Genomic DNA, 23,105 nt, shown 5'->3' with positions numbered 1-23,105 from the left:
GATCGCATTTGGTGGTGAAATGGTGGCATGAAATATACCAAAATGGGCCTAGATCAATACTTTGGGATGTCTTCTAAAAAAAAATATATACATGTCAATGGCTATTCAGGGATTCCTGACAGATATCAGTGTTCCAATGTAACTAGCTCTAATTTTGAAAAAAATGGTTTGGAAATAGCAAAGTGCTAATTGTATTTATGGCCCTATAACTTGCAAAAAAAGCAAAGAACATGTAAACATAGGGTATTTTTAAACTCAGGACAAAATTTAGAAACTATTTAGCATGGGTGTTTTTTTGTGGTTGTAGATGAGTATCAGATTTTGGGGGTCAAAGTTAGAAAAAGTGTGTTTTTTTTCCATTTTTTTCCTCATATTTTATCATTGTTTTTATAGTAAATTATAGGATATGATGAAAATAATGGTATCTTTAAAAAGTCCATTTAATGGCAAGAAAAATGGTATATAATATGTGTGAGTACAGTAAACGAGTAAGAGGAAAATTACAGCTAAACACAAACACTGCAGAAATGTAAAAATAGCCCTGGTCCCAAACAGACAGAAAATGGAAAAGTGCTGTGGTCATTAAGGGGTTAATGTACACTACTGTTACACCAGATATGAGTTGCACTGGGGTGACACTGTGCCCTGGCAGGTATTGAAACGCACAAGTGTAAAGGAAACTGACTGCTATTATTTCACAGTCAAAAAAGTGTTGTTTTTTTTAAATGTACACTACTGTTACACCAGATATGAGTGGTGGTACTGGGCAAGTGGGCACAGTATACGCTGTGAGCCTGACACACACGCTGGCAGGCAGGCAACTGCAATTAGATTACACAGGAAAAAAAAAAAAGCAGACTGATGTTCTAGCCCTAAAAAGGGCTTTTTGGGGTGCTGTCCTTACAGCAGAGATCAGATGAGTCCTTCAGGACTGTAGTGGACACTGAATACACTAGCCTAGCTATCGATTTCCCTATTAAATCAGCAGCAGCTACACTGTCCCTCCTCTCACTAAGAATGCAGCTTCCGAATGAATCTAAAATGGATGCTGTCCAGGAGGTGGGAGGGTCTGGGAGGGAGGGTCTGCTGCTGATTGGCTGGAATGTGTCTGCTGACTGTGAGGTACAGGGTCAAAGTTTACTGAATGATGATGAATAGGGGGCAGACCGAACATGCTATGTTCGCCGTGAACTATTCGCTGGTGAACTATTCGCAACATCACTATTTACGATACATCCCAATGGGTGTCGATGCTGGCAAAATGTTCCAACAAGCATAGTCACCAAAATTGGTGATGTAAAGTAAAGGATTCATTTGAAATATATCACTGAGATGAATAAATGTACCTATTTACCCCTAAACCAACATAACGCCACCACAATCAACCCTATTCTACTTAATTGAACCAACAGAGAGGAAGAGACCTCTCTAAGAGACTGCACGTACAGCACTCTGTGCCTGGACTTATAGTGAAGAAATTGGGAATTTAAAATATAACTTTTATTAAATATATTAAAATAAAACACTCAATTAAAAACAACCTAATAGTGGTAGGCCACTTCCTTAATCCTCTGTAAGCCTTTGATATGTATAAGGTGCTTGGAAGGAAGTTGTTTAGGTAGGGAGTTATAAGTGAGACCTCTTAATTCAGTAGTATTACTGATAATAAAGGGTTAATCTTTATGTGTCAAATACACGTATATTTGGCTATTTAAATAAGTTGTTGATTTGTGCTTGTTGGATTTAGGTAAATGTGAGTGATGTTCAGTGACCTCAGAAATATACCTACAAAGTACAGTTGTAAAATACCCTCTGTATGATAAATAACACTTCTGTTAAATCTTATTGTGGAGTATAGTTGATATAGATATTCAGAATAGATGTGGTTTCACGTGACAGAATATGAACCTGTATTGTTCTGGTTATGTCTTGAAACATTCAAATGGCTATTATATATCTCATTAGATCAACTTATTTCCACAGTTTTGTAGGTTTATTATCACCATAAATTGTAACAAACTCACTGAGGTTTTATATACAGTGTAAGTAAAGAAGTATAATTTAGATTTATTTGTACTAGCTAGTCGTACGTCTATTATACCAGTTGTCTTGTGTTGGCATTGGGATTGTTACCCTATTGTCTTAGCGTCACTATCCCCTATATATAATTCTTGTAGTTGTGTTATTCTTATATAGGGGTTATATGTGTACCTTTCATTAGATCAAATCCAAATGCTAATACTGTGTACTTATGAATAGCTTAGTACACTTCTTGCACCTAATGTCTCAGCCAGTATGAGTATGCTGAATATTTGTAGCTATTAGATTAATAAGCTACATCACCTGTTACATTTGGCTGTTTGTTTTTCAGTAATAGAGGAACAAACTTGTATTGTAAAAATGTAGCCGCAATATTATGCCACTGTTTGCGATATTATCTTATGTTTGCCCCTCTTACTGTAATATTTTTTGTATCTTGTGTTCTCTCATATAGTAATTTGATCTTTTTGTGTGATTCAGTGTCACACTAGAAATGCAGTATTGTGCTTTGTGTACATTACTTTAGAACCGGATACTTGTTTTCCTGTGATTCAGTGTCACACTAGAAATGCAGTATTGTGCTTTGTGTACATTACTTTAGAACCGGATACTTGTTTTCCTGAATTCATTTGTTGTGAGCCAAAAGTAAACTAGTTCTAACAAATTAGGTATATATGCACCTTCAGCTGGACTAGTATAGCTGTGGCGCTATTAAGGTACTAACTGGAAGGTATTTTATATAGTAGCAAACGTTAGATAGATGCACCGGTAAACTACAGCTATCTGGCTATACGTATAACTAAGCTAGTCATTCCCCCAATATAATATTGTGAGGTTGCCACTTAAAACCGCTTAATAAATAGCCAATTGCGATTAACCAGATAGTTTTAAGGTCAAAATTATATCTGAGATAAACAGTCCTAATAGTGACTGTCATATATTTAAGCTAGATGCGTAATACAAATTTTATCCCGCCTAAACAGGCCAACCACTATAGGTAAAGTTTTAAAAAATTAATAGAGCTCCCATCAGCTCTATAACCCCCTGACCGGTTTCGCCCGTATCGGGCATTTTCAAAGGCGGCGCGCCGCCGGAAGTTTAGAAGTATAAGCGGGTTGAGGACCCGGTCCCAATGTCATCTCCTATTCTGATTGGACAGTCTGGCTGTCACTCTCGACGGTTAGCCAATCAGTGATTTCCTATGTTAAACATAGTGATTTAGAGCTTGGCTATTGCGGACCTGCATTGAATAATAGCTGTTACATATTATAGGTATAGAGGAGACCGACAGATAAATATTATAATTGTGAAATAGATCTTCTTTTCTATGTCCAGAATTAATATTATAGATTAGGGCTTATTCATTTTGGGCTTGATATGGATGTTAAGTTTTGGGATGTCAAATATGAGCCTATGGTTAAAGCCTTATAATGAGCTTGGTGTTAGAAGTGATAGAGACAAGATTTGAATTATAGCCAACACGTATTTTTAAAAGTAATCATGTTGTTTCTTATTATAAGTTTAGTGGAATGCACTTTCCTACCGGTGTTGTGTTTGATTTTCAGGTTCAATAAGGAAGCTGAAATTAGTGTGGTACATAGACATACTTGTGTTATCCAAATTCCTAGTATACTTACTATTAATAAACTCGTTCTTTTGTTATTGATAGTATTGTAGTGTCTCTAATTACTGTCAGTCTTTGTTCATAACACAATTTTAGATTTGGGTTTATATACTATTGTAGAACTTCTTTTGAACATATATTATTTGTGGGTGAGTATTAATTAATATGTATTGTTTTGTTTAGATTAAAAGATAACTAGGTGATGGGGGCGGAGCCGGCAGCTGCAGAGATGGCAGCATAACTCCGGAGCTCCGCTGTAAAGGCCCTTATATCATTATGAATCCTCACCATCCTTGCCCCTAAACTCTCCTACAACATTCCCCAGCACCTCTAAAACCTGTAGCTACAACTCTGAGGGATAATCCTTTCATCTCCCCCTGGACCAGAGACACCCAGCACTCCGGGCCGAATTCAGGCCACATCTGACATCAGGCAACAAATGTACCCCTTTGCTGGTCATCAGGGGCCACAACCAAGCTCCTAGGAAGGCCCACAATCTAAAACGAAGGGCCCCAAGACTGAAAAAAAGCACCCGATTTTCGAGTCGGACCGGAAAATAAATTTAGCCCGGGGATTGGGCCTACTCCGGAACTCCGCTTTCTCCAGGGTAAGAACTTTTTATAAACCCTACTAAATCAGCCTACCCACACTGAGACAAGCACATTCCCTAACTGTAATCTGGCCACAATATATAATTAACACCTGCATGACCTCTGCAGGCCTCTGCAACATACTGAGCCTGGGGATTAGGCCTACTACAGGACCAGCTACAGACACAGACTAGCTGCGCACTCTAACCTAACTTTCATGCCTAATTACTGAAACAGGGTCTGCAACTCAAATACTCCAAATACCCCTTTGTGCAAAAGAGGAAATAAATAACAGTTTTGCTGCTTTTAACCACTGACTCTGCTGACTCTGCAGCTCTTTTGAAACATAAATCCTCAGCAACATTCAATACCTGACTTTCAAACTTAGCCTGGAGATAAAACCACACATTTGTTGCCGTGATTCTAGTACATTCTAGTACAGACTTTAACCCTTCCAGCCGCAATACACCACCACTGTGCATCTTTTATTTATTGGCAGTGATTACAAGATCCTTTTGCCTGTTTTGAGGACTTGTTCTAACACCTCCATATACCTCATAAGTGTTTCTTGACATAAGACAATCTTGGCGCAGGAGAATCACGAGTTACGCCACGAGTATCTCTGGCCCAACATGACGGCTAAACGCAATGTCAAACATGACAAAATGTCAAAATCTCTTACAGGGAAATCAAGCCTTATGTCCTCTTTTTTGCATAGTTCAGACACAATGAATACCTCTCCTGCTTCCCAAAAAACTGGTGACAAAACCCCTCAAACCCTGTCACAGGAATCTCAATCAAACAGAACTTTACCAGCTGAATGCCAACTCTCTCCTTCATTTTTGCAAAATTTACCATCGAAAAAGGACATTGCGGACATAGTCCGTTCCTGTATTAGAGAAGAGCTGGCCGAATTAAAGCAGGACATTCACACCTTAGGTTTCCAAGTTGAATCTCTTGAAAGTAACCAAGAAACTATTAAAGAGGATGTACAGCAACTAACTGACCAAGTAACCTCTCAACAGGAGACCATACTTTCTCTTCAAGATAAGCTCGACGACCTCGAGAATCGAAGCAGGCGCAAAAATATGCGTATCAGAGGAGTGCCAGAGTCAGTCTTGCCCAGGGATTTCCCAGTTTATTTGCAAGATCTATTTCGACATCTGAAAGAATCTTCCTATACTGAGGATATCCTATGGGTCAGAGCTCATAGAACTTTGAGACCAAAACCTCCTGACTCAGCTCCGCCACGAGATATCGTGATCCGTTTAAAGAACTTTCAAGAAAAAGAAATGCTCTTACGACAATCCCGCAAAACTCAGCCTGTAAGATTTAGAGGCAATGTCTTACAATTCTTCCAGGACCTATCAACCCGCACCTTACAACGCAGGAAAGAATTTTCACCTCTTACTACCATGTTAAGAAATAAGAGAATCCCCTACAGATGGGGCTTCCCAACACATCTTTGGACCATCAGCAATAACACCCGTGTCATCTGCAAAACTCCAGAGGACACTCAAACTTTTTGTACAGCACTTGGCCTTGAACCACCTATGGAATCACTACCTGAACCACAGAACTCACAAATCTCCAAGGGACGAATCAATCCGAATGAGTCTTGGCATACAGCCCTTCCTAAGAAAGCCAAAGCAAAAGAAGCCACCACAAGAAGGCAACCCACTACCGGCTTGACCTCCTCTGAAGACTCACCTTTGTGAACTCTTTTACACCTATCTCAGTAATACTAAACAAATAGAAGGACATTTTGGCGAATGTTGCCCCTTCGGGAAAGGCAAGTACAGGTCATCATCATTTAGTCTAGTCTTTTTGTAACTCAGCAATTTAGAACCTTCTGCTATTAGCAGAATGAGAGCAAAGATAGATTCTGACAACTCCTTTTCCATCATGCCTACCTCATCCTCTCCCCCCTTACCACCTATCCTTTCCCCTTCCTACCCACCCCTCCAACTTATCTACCTCACCTTCCCCACTCTAGGATTCTTATTCAATATAATTTAAAAAAAAAAAAAAATGTCAACTTCTCAGGGCACTTTATGGTACTGCCCCCAACTTACTCTCAGTTATGACCTATGATAGGCAGAGAGATTTTTTGTTTTTGGTTAATATGTCAATGTTTTTTATGGTTAATAATGTTATTATGTTTGTTATGAGAAACTGTTTAAGTTATCATCTGTCAAATGAATGTTTTTCTCCTGCAGAGATGTGCCCACACATTTGTAAGATACATATACGTAAAGTGCTCTATGTGACCTCATCCACACAATTAAACAACATACCCCAACAAACACACTATGTTGCCCAAAAATAAGAACGATGAAACTCGTAAACTAACACTTCTTACACAAAATGCTAAGGGACTCAACTCACCCCACAAACGATCTAAAGCCCTTTCAGACCTTTCAAAAAGACAGGCAGACATCTTATTCTTACAAGAGACCCATTTTAAAAAAAACAAAGAGCCCAAATATTTTGGGAAAACATTCACCACTCACTACCACAGCTCCAACACCTCAAAAAGAGGTGGAGTCAGTATTCTACTGCATAAGTCTCTCCCCTTCACCCATATCCAAACCTCTAGAGACACTGAGGGCCGTTTTCTCGGCCTAGTAGGTCTACTTTATGGTAGACCTATTACCCTGGTAAATATTTACGCCCCAAATGTAAAACAAACCCCTTTCTTTAAACAAATATTTAACCGCATTATAGACATCGCAAAAGGACCCATCTTTGTTGCAGGGGATTTTAATGTTCCCATTCACCCTACTAAGGATAGCTCCAATCCTACAATAGCGATATCAAAAAAAGTCACTAATGTATTATGGACAGGTTTGAGAAACCTTAACCTCCACGACACTTGGCGTTTTATCCACCAGGACACCCGAGACTATACCTTTTTCTCCCATCCTAACAGAACATATAGTCGCATAGATTACATTTTCACCAATCAACCTGCCCTAGCCTTAGTCAACAGATGCGTTATTTCCCCCACATCATGGTCAGACCATTCAGCGGTAAAACTAACCATATCATGGACAAACACCCCACTAACATCATATACGTGGAAACTAGACAACTCCCTTCTTAACAATCCAGACACAATTAAGAAACTTACTAGCACCATTGAAGAATATTTTAGATTGAATATCCCCTCAACGGCCAACAAATATACAATATGGGAAGCACACAAGTGCGTGCTCAGGGGCGAATTAATTAAATTAAAGGCTCATTTCCAAAAATTACATCGACAGCAATATAATGAGCTATCAAACACCTTTGCCCGACTGGATCTGGCCCACAAACAATCCCCTACAAACCCTGATATACTGACTGACTTACAAAACGCTAAACAAGCATTAGACGGTTTCCTACAAATAGAATACCAGACACTTCGCGCAAAAACTAACAGCATGTTTTATTATGAAAGCAATAGGTCAGGCAAGTTATTAGCAAGAGCCTTGAAAAAAAAGAGATTGAAATCTTATATTAACGAATTACAAACACCTAATTGTCCCCACACCCTAAAAACTACTAAAGAAATTCTACAATCCTTTCATGACTACTATTCCACCTTATATAATATTCAAAGAAATGCACCCTCTCAAGGCCCTACCCCAGCTCTGATCTCTTATATTTCCAGCGCACATCTACCCACTATAACAACTGATCAACTTAACACCCTTAACAAACCCATTACCCAAATTGAACTCACCACGGCCATAAAATCACTTAACAATGGGAAAAGCCCAGGGCCAGACGGTTTCACTGGAAAGTACTACCACACCTTCTCTTCTCAACTATCCCCTTATCTCACTCAATTATTCAATGAAGTAACGGACACTAACCCGTTCCCCCAATCCATGCTAGAAGCGCAAGTAGTAGTGATCCCAAAACCAGGTAAACCCCCTACAACGCCCGCTAACTTTCGCCCAATCTCCCTCCTTAACATAGATATCAAACTTTACGCTAAAATATTAGCCACCCGCATCAACCTAATACTCCCAACAATTGTACATATTAATCAGGCAGGTTTCACTCCTCTTAGAGAAGCTAAAGATAATACGACCAAAATTCTATTACTAATGGAACATGCAGTTCACAACCATATCCCCTCCGCGTTCATCTCTATGGACGCGGAGAAAGCCTTTGATAGGCTAAACTGGCAATTTCTGAAGGAGACACTTTCCCAATTTGGCTTCGACTCGACCTTCACTGGAAAAATATTCTCCCTTTATAACAGTCCCCAAGCCAAAATAAAGTTGAACAATACCTTGTCCCAACCATTTTCAATCACAAACGGAACAAGACAGGGATGCCCCCTCTCCCCTATATTATTTATCCTTGCAATGGAGGTCCTAGCATCACATATTAGACACAACACGGACATACAGGGGTTCAAAATTGCTCACCAGGAATATAAAGCTACCTTATATGCTGATGACCTCTTTCTCACACTAACACGACCTCAAAACTCACTTCCCCCCCTCATTCAAACAATACACCAATACGGCAATTTTTCAAACTTCAAAACAAATATTACCAAATCAGAATTGCTCCCACTTGGACTACAGACGGAGGAAATCACTGCCATACAAGCACTCGCTCACTTTCGCATACAACCACGCGCTATAAAATACCTCGGTGTATATATCTCCCACCACACGCAAGTCACACTGGACACCAATTATAAAGCCATAGCCGATTCAATCCAAAATATACTGCGCTCCTGGAACAATAAACCACTCTCATGGCTAGGCAGAATTAATTCAGTCAAAATGATTCTTCTCCCCAAATTACTATACCTCTTCCAAACACTACCGATCCCAATCCCCAAATCTGTGATACACAATCTTCAAAAATCCTTCATCTCCTATATATGGCAACACAAAAGACCTCGGATAGCTACTGCCACCCTTTATCGCTCCAAAGAACTGGGCGGCCTTGGGATCCCAAACCTTACCCAATATAGACTGGCTAGCTTCTACACCAGAATAATACATTGGTGCAGACATTCAGTTCACAAAGAATGGGTTCTTCTAGAGCACTCGTTATCGAATACTTCACATCTTGGCAGCAAATGCTGGCTACATCCCTCCAAAAGAAACTTACCTACATATCTACCAATAATCACTAGAGAAACTTTAAAACTATGGGATACATCCATAAAACAACATAACCATATCTCAACTGTACCCTCCCCACTAACACCCCTTTGTGAAAATCCAGATTCTCCAATACCATTCCCCACACAAACATCTCAAACACCTCACATTATAAACTCCTCTCCCTGCCTTACAGTCATCCAAAATGGGAAAATCAAACCCTTAACCGAACTGGCCCCCATCCTGGACAAAATACATATAGAATGGTTTAAATACCAACAACTAACAGACTTCCTTGTCAAACATCCACATAAGCTATTACTTTTTCGCCCCCATACGGGTTACGAAAGCAGCTGCATCTATGACACCCTACACAGGGGCTTTCTATCTTTTACATACCAATTACTTACGCAACCGAGCAGCACATCTCTCCCCTCGTACACGCAAAAGTGGGAAACAGAGATAGGCACTACACAAACCCCTAAGGAATGGCAAAAAATCTTCACTTGCATGACAAAATCCTCCTCATCCATTTATGTAATGGAAATGAATGTTAAGTTACTATATAGATGGTACTATACACCTCACCGACTTCACACCATTTTCCCTACACACTCACCGGAGTGTTGGAGAGGTTGCCACAACGTTGGCACTCCCACACACATCTGGTGGACGTGCCCAACAGCCCAAACATATTGGGAAGCTATCAGAGTCGAATTCGAAAAAGTTCTATCTCTAAGTCTCAGGCTCGACATCTGGTTTTTCATCTTTAATAAATTTACCAAAATAACTTGCAAACTCCGACTAGCCCTACTGACCATCATGACAAACTCAGCAAAACGACTAATTCCCAAAAACTGGAAATGCAATACACTTCCATCTATCCAGGTCTGGAGAGAAACAACCACCCAATCTCTTCAACTAGAAAAATATCGCTTTACTCGTAACAAACAAGTAGCCGACTATGACTCGATATATTTTTTGTGGGAGGAATATCTTAATCAGACGACCCCCACACCCAAAACCACCACCCGAACATCCACTTCTTAAATGCATATTCACTGACTACCCTTAGCTGACAACACAGATGCCTTCTCCTATTACTTGGACTTGAGCAGAAGGTCATTTTAAGAGCCCGATAATCACTGTCACAACAATTTACGTTTCTGCAGGAATCACGTACATATGAATATACATTTATACATCCATTTGAATTGTTCATTGTATTTTCTCATTCACTTAATTGAATTGTTTCCTTTTTTCTTTTTTCTTACCTAGTTTAAATAACTTACCTATGCAATCTAAATTTGCCTATTGAACGGTAAATATATCTACAACTCATATATGTCGAAACACTGTGTTATGTATATGGAATCATTGTAACCACATTGTTGCATATGTAACTGTTTTAATTCTGCGTTATACGCAGTAATTTTATGTTCAATAAAGCTTTTGAAAAAAAAAAAAAAAAAAAAAAAAAAAAAAAAAAAAAAGATAACTAGGTGATATATTTATATTATGTGAAGTGTTGCATGGTTATGACATAATAAGTGAGAGTGCTGAAATTCTAAATTGTGTGTTCAGGACTGCTATATGTCGAGTATCTGGTGCTGACAAGATAAGCACAGGGGGGTAAAGTGAAATTCAAAAAGGTTCAGAGGTGAAGTGAAAATAAAATAAAATTGCATTAAGTGCGGTATATAAGTGATATGACCTTGTGCGCCTTGTGTATGATAGTGCTTTACTAATGTAAAGGGGTGTTACAGGGGTGATGTGGTGAAAACATTCTATTTGGTGCCAAATATTTACTGACCTACATCCAGTCGAGTGCTAAAAGTTATTATTTTCCAAGTCTTGTATGTTAATATTGTTCCACTAATTAAAAATAAATAAAGTTAGGAACTTATATTCCTACTCTAACTGATATACTTGTGTTAGAGTGTGTTGGATTAGAGCTGTCAGTACTAGAATTTTTAGCTCTATATATTTTATTATTTATGTCTCATTCTAATTTTTAAGATGTACATAAAAATTGTTATTTTCGTTCATACCATAAGGTTGAACACAATTGAGAAGGTAGATCCATCTACTTTCTCTTTTCAATAATTTTGTTTCAAGGTTTCCTCCTCTAATGCCCAACCTAATTCTTTCAATGCCTTTACATTGTAATTCTTCAGCATTGGTCTTGTGGTATTGGAGGAAATGATGTGCGACACTTGTTAGAGTTTTACCATCTTTTTTATCTTTCTCAGCGTTTCTGATGTTACGTAGGTGTTCCATAATTCTCACTCTTAATTTCCGTGTCGTCATCCCTATGTAAAATTTTTCACATTTACATATGAGTAAGTATATTACTCCCTCCGTTTGGCAACTGATATAGTCTCTGATGGCAAGTTTGTTTTGAAATCGATCTATTACATGATCGGATTTGATTACATATTTGCATGTACTACAGTTACCACATTTATGTGATCCTGGTGCCAATGCTGTTTTGGTTTTATGCCTCTGTAGATGACTACTGGTTATCATATCCTTGATGTTACGTGTACGTTTATATGAAATGGAGGGTCTGGTTCCTATAATATCTTTTAACATAGGATCAGATCTCAGAATGTACCAATGTTTGTTCAGAATTTCATTAACCATTTTACTTTGGGAGTTATATGTTGTTATTAGTCTTGGAATATTGCGTCCAGGTCTGTATTTCTTATTTAACAGTTCTTGTCTGTTTGTTTCTTCTGCTCTATATTTTGCTTTTTTAATCGCTCTCTTACTGTAACCTCTCTCCAATAACCTTCTTTCCAATTCTTGAGCACGTATTTTAAAGGTTTGTAAATCAGAACAATTTCTCCTGATTCGCAGGAATTCCCCTGTGAGGAGACTTTTCACAGTGTTACTGGCATGTGCACTGCTGTTGTGGAGTAAACTGTTAGTTGCCGTTACTTTCCTAAACAAATCAGTTTTTATGTTTCCTTCCACATCCTTGATTATAGTCAGGTCTAAAAAGTTGATACTTTCTTGACTCGCTTCATGAGTTAACTTGATGTTAATCTTGTTGTTGTTCAGTATAGTGATGAATTCTTGTAGTTCTTGGTATGATCCTTCCCAGATGAAGAAGATATCATCTATGTACCGAAGCCACATAGGAATTTTGTCAGTGTAATTTTTGTTCTTCTCCATGAATACAAATTCAGCCTCCCACCAACCAAGGAACAGATTAGCATACGTGGGTGCGCATGCTGTTCCCATGGCTGTTCCCCTTGTTTGGAGGTAATATTTATTGTCAAATATGAAGTAATTATATTGGAGGATAAATTTGAGAAGTTTTATTATGAATTCATCATGTTGTTTGTCTTCTTCTGATTTTTGATCTAAGAAGTACTGAACTGCATTTATTCCGTCCACATGGTTGATAGAAGTATATAAGGATTCTACATCGGTTGTCACTAACCAGGTCTCTTTATCAGTATGAATGCCATTTATTCTTTGCAGGACTTCCATGGTGTCCTGTACATAGGACGGGAGTTCTTGTACAAATCTTCTCAATCTATAGTCTAGGTATTTGCTTGCTTGTTCTGTTAGGCAACCTATTCCAGAAATGATTGGTCTTCCCGGGGGTATCTCTTTGTTCTTGTGTACCTTAGGGATGAGATAGAATGTTGGGGTAATAGGATGATCTCTTTGTAGGAATTTAATTTCCTTTGCGTTGAGAGTATGACTTTGTTTAGCTTCATTTATTATATGGTTATAGATTTTAAGGTAACCTGTGGTTGGATTGTTTAGGAGTCTCATGTAGCAATTTTTGTCTGTCAGTTGTTTATTAGCTTCCTTTAGATACATCTCAAGGGGCCATATAACTATGTTGCCCCCCTTGTCCGCATTTCTTATTGCTACTTCATCCCATGTGCTCATATCCTTTAGTGCCTGTCTTTCCTTGTCTGTTAGATTGGGGGTTGACGGTAGGGGATGCAAAGAAGAAATATCTTTACAGACCATCTGGTTAAACACCTCTATTTGAGGACAGTGTATTTTCTTAGGTACATAAGTTGATTTTGTGCAAATCAGATTCCTCCATTTACCCTGTTCAGTACTGTCAGACTCTCCTAATAGAGTGTTAAGATCTTGAATAGTTTCTAGCTCTTCTTCATTCCAACCCCAATCAATGCTGGGTTCCATGAATTGTTTCTTCAAATAAAGTTTTCTTATGAAGAGTTGTATGTCTTTGATAGTTTCATATTTGTCTATCCCTGTAGATGGACAGAAAGATAGGCCTTTTGATAAAATGGCAATATGTTCTTGGGAAAGATTAATTGTTGAGAGATTAATAACTCTCAATGATTGCTCCGCAGTCGGGAGAAGGGGCTCGGAGCTCTGGGCTGTTGTCTCCAGTGTCTCGGGTTGCTGTGTGTATTGCGTCCTCGTCCCCTTGTTGGTCTTTTGGTTTGCCCTCCCTCCTCTCCTGGTGTGTCTGTATTTTCGCCCTGTTCTAAAAAATCCTTTCTTTTGTTTCTATTGGAAGCCCTGATAGATTGGATACTGGTAGATGTGCTTGGAGTGGCATTGTTAGTTGGTTCATTTTCTTCTCCATCCGTATCTGAGATATCACTTTGTATGACTGTTGCTTTAGTATTTTTTGCTGGATTTTTATAGAAGTTTTTGTTACGCCATTTGTAGACTTTGTTATCTTTAAAGTCTGTGATATCCCTATTTAATTTTCCTTGTTTTATTTCTTTCAATTCTAATTCCAGTTTGTCTAGCTCCTTTTGGTAAGATTTGTATAATTTCTCAAATTCTGTGTCTGATTCAAATTTCTTTAAATTCTCAGGTAGTTCTTTGATTTTATCTTCCATAAGATCATATTCAGAGCTATCATGTTGCATTAGGATTTTCATAAGTTTTACAGAACACTCTGTCAGAGCTTCTTCCCATTCTATTGTTAATCTGTCATTTTTAAAAGCAAATGCTGGAAATAGTTGGATTCTAAGGCCTCTAGGGATTAGTTCTTTTTCAATATATTTCTCAAAGAAATGTCTGTTCCACCAGACTTTGTCTTGTTTGTAAATGGTTTTGTGCATCTCCCTCAGAATAGAATCTAGGGAGGTGTATATGTTTGTATTGGGGCTGGAACTGTTACTATCAAATATATCATTTAGGTCCGCAGTTCTTTTTTGTTGTCTGGTTAGTCTATCTTTTTCCCATAGACTGTCCATTTTGTGTTAGTGTGTTTTAGTTTTCAAGTTTTTTAGTCCGTGTGCTCTACTGTATGGAACTCTGACAATTCAGAAAAAATGATCATTTTTACCACAACTGATATACAGTGGCACCACTGCGGCAGCCTTTTCTATGATTGCAGTAAGTTACTAATATTCAGTTAATGTTTCTGTGCTTATAATAGCAGAAAAGGTGGTGCTGTGCAGTTAAGTAATCTATTGAACCAACAGAGAGGAAGAGACCTCTCTAAGAGACTGCACGTACAGCACTCTGTGCCTGGACTTATAGTGGAGAAATTGGGAATTTAAAATATAACTTTTGTTAAATATATTAAAATAAAACACTCAATTAAAAACAACCTAATAGTGGTAGGCCACTTCCTTAATCCTCTGTAAGCCTTTGATATGTATAAGGTGCTTGGAAGGAAGTTGTTTAGGTAGGGAGTTATAAGTGAGACCTCTTAATTCAGTAGTATTACTGATAATAAAGGGTTAATCTTTATGTGTCAAATACACATATATTTGGCTATTTAAATAAGTTGTTGATTTGTGCTTGTTGGATTTAGGTAAATGTGAGTGATGTTCAGTGACCTCAGAAATATACCTACAAAGTACAGTTGTAAAATACCCTCTGTATGATAAATAACACTTCTGTTAAATCTTATTGTGGAGTATAGTTGATATAGATATTCAGAATAGATGTGGTTTCACGTGACAGAATATGAACCTGTATTGTTCTGGTTATGTCTTGAAACATTCAAATGGCTATTATATATCTCATTAGATCAACTTATTTCCACAGTTTTGTATGTTTATTATCACCATAAATTGTAACAAACTCACTGAGGTTTTATATACAGTGTAAGTAAAGAAGTATAATTTAGATTTATTTGTACTAGCTAGTCGTACGTCTATTATACCAGTTGTCTTGTGTTGGCATTGGGATTGTTACCCTATTGTCTTAGCGTCACTATCCCCTATATATAATTCTTGTAGTTGTGTTATTCTTATATAGGGGTTATATGTGTACCTTTCATTAGATCAAATCCAAATGCTAATACTGTGTACTTATGAATAGCTTAGTACACTTCTTGCACCTAATGTCTCAGCCAGTATGAGTATGCTGAATATTTGTAGCTATTAGATTAATAAGCTACATCACCTGTTACATTTGGCTGTTTGTTTTTCAGTAATAGAGGAACAAACTTGTATTGTAAAAATGTAGCCACAATATTATGCCACTGTTTGCGATATTATCTTATGTTTGCCCCTCTTACTGTAATATTTTTTGTATCTTGTGTTCTCTCATATAGTAATTTGATCTTTTCGTGTGATTCAGTGTCACACTAGAAATGCAGTATTGTGCTTTGTGTACATTACTTTAGAACCGGATACTTGTTTTCCTGTGATTCAGTGTCACACTAGAAATGCAGTATTGTGCTTTGTGTACATTACTTTAGAACCGGATACTTGTTTTCCTGAATTCATTTGTTGTGAGCCAAAAGTAAACTAGTTCTAACAAATTAGGTATATATGCACCTTCAGCTGGACTAGTATAGCTGTGGCGCTATTAAGGTACTAACTGGAAGGTATTTTATATAGTAGCAAATGTTAGATAGATGCACCGGTAAACTACAGCTATCTGGCTATACGTATAACTAAGCTAGTCATTCCCCCAATATAATATTGTGAGGTTGCCACTTAAAACTGCTTAATAAATAGCCAATTGCGATTAACCCTCTGTTATATCCAGATAGTTTTAAGGTCAAAATTATATCTGAGATAAACAGTCCTAATAGTGACTGTTTGTCATATATTTAAGCTAGATGCGTAATACAAATTTTATCCCGCCTAAACAGGCCAACCACTATAGGTAAAGTTTTAAAAAATTAATAGAGCTCCCATCAGCGCTATAACCCCCTGACCGGTTTCGCCCGTATCTGGCTTTTTCAAAGGTGGCGCGCCGCCGGAAGTTTAGAAGTATAAGCGGGTTGAGGACCCGGTCCCAATGTCATCTCCTATTCTGATTGGACAGTCTGGCTGTCACTCTCGACGGTTAGCCAATCAGTGATTTCCTATGTTAAACATAGTGATTTAGAGCTCTACTTTTTAGAGCTCTACTATTCTACTTAACCCTTACACCGTCAATACCCCACCACAATGAACTCCCTTCTCTACTAATGGGCTAAGGTTGCAGTGTGGGTTATGGGGCTTTAGAGGTTAATAGTGTAAGGGGCTTAGGGGGCTGTAGGGATTGTGGCACTTATGGGGTTAATAGTGTAGTGGGCTTTGGTTGCGGTGGGGGTTATGGCACTTAAGGAGTTAATAGTCTAATGGGCTTATGTTGCGATGGGGGTTATGGTGCTTTATATGTAAATACAAATATTTATTCATATGTATTTTATTGTATAATGCAATAATATGTATTTTAAGTATTGTCAGTATTTAATAAAGTTTTATTTTTCTTTTTGCATGGTTTTTTAGAGGAAGAAGATGTATTTTTTGTGATACTAATATGTCATAGAAGACAGTATCCTCGACTTTCTAGTTTTACATAACTGCATTTCTTTAACTTTGCAATGTTAAAAAAATTCAGTTATTTAAAACTATAAAGTCAAAGCTACTGTCTTCTATAACATATTAATATTTCAAACAATAAATCTTTCTTTAAAAAAATCTTTATCAAACCACGCTAATAATTAAAATAGATATTATATTGCAATATGCATTAAAATATATATTGTATAAATAAATAATTGTATGTACATGTATCCCTACATCTCCTATAATTTTTAATATGATGATTTTTTATTTTTATTTAATAGCAAGGTAGATCACAGACATGACATATATACAGGTGTTCCATGGGAGTTTGATGGGCATTCCATGGGAGAAACTTTATTTTACTGTGTAAACATTGCCATAATTGTGTAATACTCAAAGCACTGGCCTCCATGTTAGATGCACAATTTAGCCATTTTAGTGGAGAGAATTCCCAGTGTTTGAAGTGTAGTTATTGTACAGTGACAGTAAGTTTACATAGGCATTATTTGAAGTGTTCCTACACCGAAACCTTTTTTTTGTTTCAGTGAAAGCTCAGTCTATATTGTGTAAGAAAACTTCAAATGCAGCCCCCTCTACCCCAGCTGAGATCAGAGATGAGTGGCAAGGTGGGATGACTTTTGCTGAAGATCTGATGGAGACACATTGCCACTCATTGAAAGGATCAGCCCACCTTTTTGCAATTTATTGCCAGACCTACAAATTGTGAGACTTGCGAGGCCAAAAAGAAATTTATCATGGGTCTGACGAAGTATTGATCATCAGGACCTCTGTGTATTTGTGTGTGTATATGTGTATATATATATATATATATATATATATATATATATATATATATATATATATATATATATATATATATAATATGTATATAATATATGTGATGGATTACCGGCTACCCCGGCTGGGTAGCTCCACCAAGGATTCTCGCAGTACCTGGAACCAGCCAAAATGTAGCAGAGAAAGTGATTTTAGCAGAAGCCCACCCAAATAACTAGACAGACTAGCATTCAGGTGAAAACATGAAGTACACTTTATTAGGAAACACACACACAATTTATACACAAACTGATCTTGATAAGTCTTATTAATACCTCAAATATCCTGCCATTCCCGTCCCTCCAGACAGGCTGGCACCACCATAGTGCCCATTGTTTCCCAGGGTCCAGCAGTACAGGGATGGTGCATTTGGGGTGATCCCGGGGGAGCAGCTGCACTTCCAGGATGTTGTTGCGCCCAGATCCATAGCTGGGGGTCGGAGCTATGGATGTCCAACCATACACCGAGAAGGACGCTGGAGACTAGGTGATGAGGGGGAGTCTGAAACCCCCGGTTCCCGTGGGAGCTCCTCCCTGGCAATCACCCCACCTCTGGTCCTCCCCAATAGGTATTAATTCCAAGAAGATCGGACCTCTGGGACAAAGGACCGCTGGTGCAACCTAGGTTAAAGTGGACCGGGGATCTGAGCTGATGTGGCCAGCAGTTCCATAGGGCCGGCCAGCTGAAGGGCGGTCTGCTGAATAGAGCTTGGAAACCCTGTTTCCCAATGGGGCTCACCTCCGGCAACTGGCCCATCTCTTGCCCTCCCAAGGGGTACCAATTCCCAAGAGAGCGGAGCTCTGGGACAAGGGGCCTCTGGAGCGGCCGGAGGTAAAGTTTCCCGGAGGGTGCTTGATGCGGCGGCTGGCCGGTAGTCCAGAAGCCCAGCTGGCTGGAGAGGGATAGGTTGTCAGAGACCAGCTCTTTTAAGATCAGGTTCAACATACATTTCTCACAAAGGGAAGGGTTTAAAGAGTGTGGCTGCTCTGAGGAGACCAAAACCGCCAATAAATGAGAGGGGGTGAGGAAGTAGGGGGTCGTGGTTTATCCCTTGCAGCCCAGTATCCATGACAGATCCCCCCTTCCAGTTTGGCAGACCCAGCTAGATCCATACATGGGTCGGCCTGGGGCTGTCCGAGGAGCTTATGCTACTTCAGTCTGCATCAGCGTTCCCATCGCTTTTTCCCAGCTGTTACTGAATGTCAAAGTGAAAGGGCTGCAGGGCTAAGTCAAAGGGTCCCCTTATCTTCTGGCCATACACTAACTCAAAGGGGGAGAAGCCTGTGGATTCCAGGGGCACCTCTCTGTATGCAAAGATGAGGTGCGGCAGGAGTCTTTCCCAGTCCTTGTGAGTGGCTGAGAATGTCCTAAACAGTTGCTTTAGGGCCCTGATGAACTGCTCACATAGCCCATTTGTCTGTGGATAGTATGGGGCACTGTGCAGGGGTCTGATTCCGCACAATCTCCATAACTGCTGGGTGATTTCTGCAGTGATCTGTGTTCCCTGGTCAGAGATCACTTACAGGGGGAAGCCTACCCTGGTGAATATCTGGAGCATTGCATCAGCTACTGTCTCCGCCTGGATATTAGCCAAAGGGATTTCCTCCGGGTATCGAGTGGCATAGTCCACTACTGCAAGTATGTACCTTTTCCCTGAGGAGCTGGGTCGAGCTAACAGACCAACTATGTCTATGGCAACTGCTAAAGGGTTCATCAATAATGGGGTGGGGGTGCAGGGGGGCTTTAGTATGGTCCTGGTCTTCCCTGCTTCCCTTTCTGGAACAATTCTCAAGACTTACAGTAGTCTCTGTTGTCTGCTGTAACCCCTGGCCAGAAAAAGGTTTGGGTTAGGCAGTGGTGGGTCCTTGATTTTTCTAAATGTCAAGCTAGGGGAATATCATGCCCTATCTTCAGTAGGTCAGACCGAAACTTCTTTGGTACAACCAGCTAACTTTTGGGCACCGGCCCTTTCCACTGGAAACATTCCTCCCTGGGGCCCTGGGTAACTCAAGGTCTCCTGGGCGAAGTCGGAGGGGGTCGTCCAGGAGTGTTGGTCAGGGGGTAGGGTTGAAGTCAGAGCAGAAGGTCGAGACAAAGTAGGAGTCAGGTCAGAATGTCGGGGTACGTTAGGAGTCGGGGCAGAATGTCTCACCTGGGTCAACAGATCCAGTGTGGTGGCTTGGCGTCTGGCCTGCTGGTTGGTGGTCACTGGGCAGGTATCCGGGGAGTTATTTCCAACAAAGGCGGAGACATGGTGGCCAAGGTCATTTCCCTACAAGACCTCGGCAGGTAGCTGTTGCATGATGCCCACCTCCATATCACCGGAGCTGGTTCCCCAGGTCAGGTGCACCCAGGCTGTGGAGATCTCTAATATGGCACCTCCAGCCACCCCGACAGCAAGGGTCTTCTCTGTTCAGCCAGAGGTGATGGCGAGGTGGGGTTGAATCAGGGAGACCATGGCTCCAGTGTCCCTTTATCCCTGGGCCATCTGCCCATTGACCCAGACATCCTGGCGATGGTGCTGGCAGTTATCTTTTGTCACAAGGCTGACTTCTTGCAGAACACTAACTTCTTCATCTGCCCATTTGTCATAGTTTGCAGGACCTGCTGCATACAGGCAGTGAGCAGCTGCTTGATAGGTCCTGGCTGGAGTGTTCACCCAATGGGCTGGTGAGGGTTTCCTAGGCTGCTGTGCTGAGGGGTTTCTTGGCTGTGCTGGGCAGTACCATTGGATGTGGCTGGGTTGCCCACACCTATAGCACCCCCGGGGATTTCTGGCCACAGCCGGGGAAACAGGGGCTTGCGGCTGCCAACGAGCTGCTGGGGAATGAGCCGGGGTTGCAGCAGAGCGGGTTGCTACCTGGGGTTCTGGTGTGGTCTGGCGCCTGGCATTGGTGTATTGATCAGCCAGGGTGGCCGCTTGGTCAGCTGTGGTAGACCAGCAATCATAGACCCATTCTCTGACTGCTGCTGGAACATGGTTGTAGAAATGTTCCAGGAGGAAGAGCTGTGCTATTTCGGCCCCAGTGGTGGTTTTGCAGCCGGTGAGCCAAGAGTCCATGGAGTGGGTGAACCGGTGCGTCCATGCCATTAAAGGATGTCCCTCTTGCTTTTTCAACTCCCTGACTTCTGCCGGTGAGCATCGGGTATGAGGCCATATCGGGGTAGGATGCATTCTTTCACCTTGTTATAGTCCCTCTTATCCTCAGCAGGAATAGTGTGAAAGGCCTCCAAGGCTCGATCAGATAGCTTGCCGAGTAGGATGAAGACTCTGTCGGTCTGGGCAACCTCCTGTAGCTTGCACTGAATCTCAAAGACTTGGAGGTAGCTGTCGATGTCTTCATCCTCTGTGAATGCTCGAAAAGCCCCAAGCTGCAACTTTGGGTGTCGGGCATCTGCCCTGAAGGGGCCGGCAGAGCCCCCCCATCGACTTATGCACCTTCACTTGCTTGAGCTGGGTGGCTTCAGACACCATCTTCATGATAATTTTCTCAGGGGGGGGTAGTAACATAGAGCGCCAGCCGCCACTGGACCTCCCTCTGAAAGTCAGACATTGTAGTCTCTGGGGTGGAGGCTGTACTGGGCAGCTCACTGCCTTGGTTGCTACCAGCTCCACCAGCATCTCCGTGGTCACTACTGGATCCACCAGTCGATGCATTCGTCCTCCATTAGCTCGGCTACGATTACCGCCTTGGTTCTGTGACTGGCACTCCTCCCTGGCAATCACCCCACCTTTGGTCCTCCCCAAGAGGTATTTATTCCCAGAAGAGCGGAGCTCTGGGACAAAGGACCGCTGGAGCGACCTGGGTTAAAGAGGACCGGGGATCTGAGCTGATGCGGCCGGCCAGTGGTTCCATGGGGCTATCCAGCTGAATATCGTTCTGCTGAATAAAGCTCGGAAACCCTGGTTCCCAATGGGGCTCACCTCCGGCAACTGGCCCACCTCTTGCCCTCCCCAAAGGGTACCAATTCCCAAGAGAACGGAATTCTGCGACAAGGGGCCTCTGGAGCGTCCGGAGGTAAAGTTTCCCGGAGGGTGCTGGATGCGGCATCCAGCGGGTAGTTCCACAGTCCAGGAGCCCAGCCGGCCAGAGAGAGATAGGTCAGTCAGAGACCAGCTCTTTCAAGATCTGGTTCAACATAGATTTCTCACAGAAGGGAAGGGTTTGGAGATTGCGGTAGCTCTGAGGAGCCCAAAACCACCAAGAAATGAGAGGGGGTGAGGTAGTAGGGGTTTAACCCTTGCAGCCCGGTATCTGTGACAATATATATATATATATATATATATATATATATATATATATATATATATATATATATATATATATATATATATATATATATATATATATATATATATATATACTGTATATGGACAGATATAAAACTGTCTTTTCCTTATATTGTATATGTGACATCTGTGAGAAGTCTTTAACACCATTTATGAAGCTGCAGACTCAGCTTCGGAGCCCAAGCATTTCAGACTCACAGGAGCCGGTCTGAAATGCTAGTTAAGTAGCTGTGGTCTTAAATCATCCAAATCTGATCAAATCAGGATGATTGACCAACCCTGCTCTCTCACAATTCATTTGCAAGAGTGAAGGGGGAATGGCTGCACGACCATTTGCTTGTGCAATTATAACTTGCCCTGATGCCAGACAGACAGTTTTCCAGGAACAAACCTTGTCCACCCTATCTGTATGATATGGGGCTCTTTATGTCATGTTTTGATACATCAAAGTGATTATTACTTATTGAACCATGCGTCATTACCATCAGTTGTAGGTTTTTGGGGTGTTTTGTTCATTACATACAGATTACATTACATTACATACACTATTGTTGCTTTTAAAATACAATTGCACAATGTATGTTATTGTGTTATAGTTTTCTCTGAATGGTCATAACCTCTTTTATAAAAATGTATTTTAAAAAATAGCTGTATTGTATAAATGTCTGACTATTGTAGCATTAATGTCCTCAATAATTACTGCCTAATTGGCTATATTAACATATACAAAGAATAATGTCAATTATTTTCTTTAAAATATAAAACATTGAATTTTCAAAGCTAAATACACCAACTTTTTAGCTCACATAATCATGTAAAGGTTATATTTAATATGTTATACAGTGAAAA

Source organism: Bombina bombina, chromosome 2, assembly GCF_027579735.1.
Source record: "Bombina bombina isolate aBomBom1 chromosome 2, aBomBom1.pri, whole genome shotgun sequence".
NCBI classification, from domain to species: domain Eukaryota; kingdom Metazoa; phylum Chordata; class Amphibia; order Anura; family Bombinatoridae; genus Bombina; species Bombina bombina.
The sequence above is the reverse complement of the archived record's forward strand: the minus strand, read 5'-3'. Positions refer to the sequence as shown.